Below are 4,122 nucleotides of genomic sequence, written 5' to 3'. Positions count from 1 at the left end.
TAATTAATACATAAAAAATAAATTTTACTCTAACTTACAAAAATAAATGCAAAAACTAGAATTTGTAGTTCTTAATAAACATGGGTTTAATGGTAGAAATCACTTTTACATTCAGATGATAAAAAAATTAACAAATATAAAAATAAAACGTTTAAGAGACTCGAGCGTATTTTTCTCTTCTACAATGCAAAATCAAACACACCCTAAGTCAAAATTAATGTCCTCCATTTACTACTAACAAGTAACAACTTTATCATGTAGTCAACAAAAAACCTGTTTGATGGTGTCTTTTTGTCAAAAGTAATAACGAAACGGTTCCGCTACGTTACCAACATGCCAACTCTTATTTATAATTGTGTTTTATAGAAGTGTGTTCGTGGATGTCTCTAATAAAAATGTTTTTTTTATAGTTGTGTTTAATAAAAGTGTCTTTATAGATATATTTTCTGGATGTGTCTCTTTTATATGTATTTAAAATATATTAATTATTAGACACATCCACGAACACACTTCCATGAAATACAATTATAAATAAGAGTTGGCAGAAGTTGACAGATAATATGTTAGTATCCTATATTTTTCCATAACGAAATATTGAAATCCATGAGCCTAAAACTCATCTCGTGATATTATATTGTTGAGTTTGGACAAGTGAAGTCTATAGATTTGGTTGAGCCATCCAAGCCCTCACACAAAACCAATCAAAGGCCCTAACTCCTGGCCCAAGAAAACTAGAAAAGGTCCTAATCAGCATCTTAATAGGTTGACCCAAAACTTTTTAATAAGAATGTAGATTCGTAGTACTAGACTACTAGCATAGTACTATCACCAAAAAATATGTAATGTCACCATAAGACTACTAGCATAGTACCTATGGATAGGAAAAAAAAAACACTGCTTAGGATGGGGCAAGGAATAAATTTGCCAGCTCTGTCCTTAGTTGCGTGTCAGGGAATTGATGGATGATGGTAAATCGAGTATTAAATTAATGTTGTGGGATGCTTATCCAACCTGATCAAGTAATATAGTAGCAATTACTGGATTAAATAATTTGTTTTGTCCCCTGATTGAAGAGATGGCATGGGACAATGGCATCTTCCTCCCTGCAACCTCTCTTGTGATGACAATTATTAAAATATAAGTATAATGACTACAATCTGACCATAAAATACTAATTTGACATGCATTATTTGTGACTAAACTGTTTTTATCTTGTCTAAACCCACCAAATAATTGGGTCAATTAGTCACAGGATGAAGAAGGAAAGAAGAAAAAAACAAACAAATATATGCTGCTCCATAAACAATGTGCAACCAACTTGGAGCATCGAGTAATGATTAGCATTCAAACTTAAAAAGCTTTCAATCTGAGGGGCAGCCCGGGGACAAACTTAGCTGTGTTGGAGCACCGAAAATCGAGATATAAACAAGGTGCAGCATCTGGGTCAAACCGCAGGAACCTTTTGATTTTCTAATGAAAAAAGAAAGGCATCAATTTTAATTATACCATTAGCATTTCTTTAATTCTTCAGATAATATTCATTTAATCATTATCTTTATGTTTTTTCACAATTATAAAGTCGATTTAAGTAATATATAGTTTGATTTTGCCCGAGTATTTGAGCGATATGATATAAAGTTTTTTCAAAAATAATAAATAAACCATAAATTATATATTCATCATGCATTAATGATGGAAGGTCACATGTCATTGAAAAGAATCTTTTGTTATTACTCAAGTAGGTGATAGTTTATTAATGCCACAAAATATCATACCTACGCCTTTATATTCAGAGTCCTCTCCTCCCCATAAAAGAAAAAATAAATAAATAATAATTAGGTTTGGCTCATATACATTTTAATTTAGTTAATAAATGAACTCATCATTGAGTTTATTTCAAGTTTTGTATATTTTATCCTAATTTTATTCTTCAAAAATGTTAAGACATTCTACCTAAACTATAAGTCATAACTAATAACTATGCAGCTTGTTAAGTGTAACCAGTCACCCAATAGCTAGTGTATATTTCAGAGTTAATACTCATAATGACCTCCAAAATTTGACCATCGATTCAATTTAATCATCTAATTTTTAATTGACTCAATTTATATCCTAAAATTTTAAGATGTGGTTTAGATTGGCCCTTTCGTCCAACTCCGTTACCGGAGTGATGACGTGGCACCAAAATTTTATCACATGCCTTTCTTTTTTCCTCTTAGCATAGCCATCACCACCTCCCCTCTAAGAACATCCTCCCTCTCCCAATAAACAACAACATTCACAATTCACCAACACTCACACATTTTCACTGCAACTTATGAAGGGACTTTCTATTATCTGATTCTTTCCTTTCTCACCGTCACCATTACTATCTTTCCTCTCCAACAAACAACATTAACAATTACTAATATTAACAAATTGACGAGAAATAGAAAAAGAAAAAGAAACACATCATCACACTTTAAATTCCTTTTAATAGGAACACGAAGATGGTTGCAATCAGTGACGGATCCAGAAAATTTTAGAAGTGAGGGCAAAATAATATAGCAAAATAATATAAAAATATTAATATTAATATATTTAGATATTTAAATCTTAGAGTATATCAGTTAGTCAAGTTTTTAATAAATAAATATAATTAATATATCTACAAGTATAGTAATTTGAAACTATTTTTTTCATTTCAATATTTCGATAATATTGCATGAGTAATACATTTATTATTAATACTAACGCCTAGTCAAGCATCTAATATCCGTCAAATCATATTTATATTGATTATATAATCATATGATACAAAAAAAATTATAACTCAATAGCTAAAAAAATTTATAAAAAATATAATTCGAATGAATTAATTTAAATTTTTTATTATTTTTTATTTTAGTGTTACAATAATTTTTATTGTTGTATTAATATCTAATAATATAAATGTTTCTTACATATAATTTTTTTAAAGGTATGGGGCAAATAAATTATTATAATGGGGGCAATTATTTACACATATATATTTGTTATTGGTTTTTTAAAAGTTCAATGGGGCAATTGCCCACACACAGTTACATATAGATCCGTCCCTGGTTGCAATGGGTGAGAGTGCTTCGAATTTGGGACAATGGGTGGTGTGACCTTGTGATTGATGTTAACATTGGGAATGTATTGCTCAACCTCTATACTAAGTGTGGTTACATGAAAATGAGGTTTAAGATTTTCAACATTATTGTACATAAAGATGTTATTTCTTGGGGTGCTTGTGGCATAGCGATGAATGGTTACGGTAAGCAAGCATTGTAGCTTTTTTCACAAATGGTGGTTCATGGTGTTACCCCTAACAATGTCACATTCATTGGTTTGTTGTCTGCCTGCAGTCATGAAGAAATGGTGAGTGTAGGCGTTATGCTCTTTAAAGCTATAGCGGTGAAAATGTGTGGGTGTTGGTGGATTGTGAATGTTGTTGTTTATTGAGGGAGAGAGTGTTGATAGATGGGAGGTGGTGATGACTATGGTAAGAGAAAAAAGAAGAGATATATGGTGAGGTTTGAGTGCCACGTCATTACTCCGGTGATGGAGTTGAATGAAAGGGCCAATCTGAGTTACGTCTTAAAATTTCAAGTATAAATTGAGTCAAATGAAAATTAAAGAATCAAATTGAGTTAGTAGTCAAATTTTAGGATTATTTTAGGTATTAACTCATATATTCCATGATTTTCTGCTATCAATATAGATTTTATAAAAAATATTATATTTCTATACTTGAAATGTATAAAATAATATAAATAATTAAGTCAAATTACTGTACTAGTATAATAAAACGTAATTGAAAATTGATATAAGTTTTTTTTTTAAATAAACAGTATATTAAAACTAAATTAGATATTTATAATGGTTTGATCATAATAAAAATGAGTCAGTTATAAAATGCAATAATGTGAAAGTAGGTTATATATTTTTACATAGTGGCTAAATCTTTTTTACAATGGACAAGAATAGTGTGCAATTTAATTATGTTGACGATGTTAGTATTTTTTTTCTGTGGTATGGAGATGTGTAATCGGTTGATCTGATTACTTTACAACGAAGTTTTTAAAAATATTTTTATATTAAATTAGAGAGTATGTTATT

Source organism: Arachis ipaensis, chromosome B06, assembly GCF_000816755.2.
Source record: "Arachis ipaensis cultivar K30076 chromosome B06, Araip1.1, whole genome shotgun sequence".
Lineage (NCBI taxonomy): Eukaryota > Viridiplantae > Streptophyta > Magnoliopsida > Fabales > Fabaceae > Arachis > Arachis ipaensis.
Note: the sequence above shows the minus strand (reverse complement) of the source record.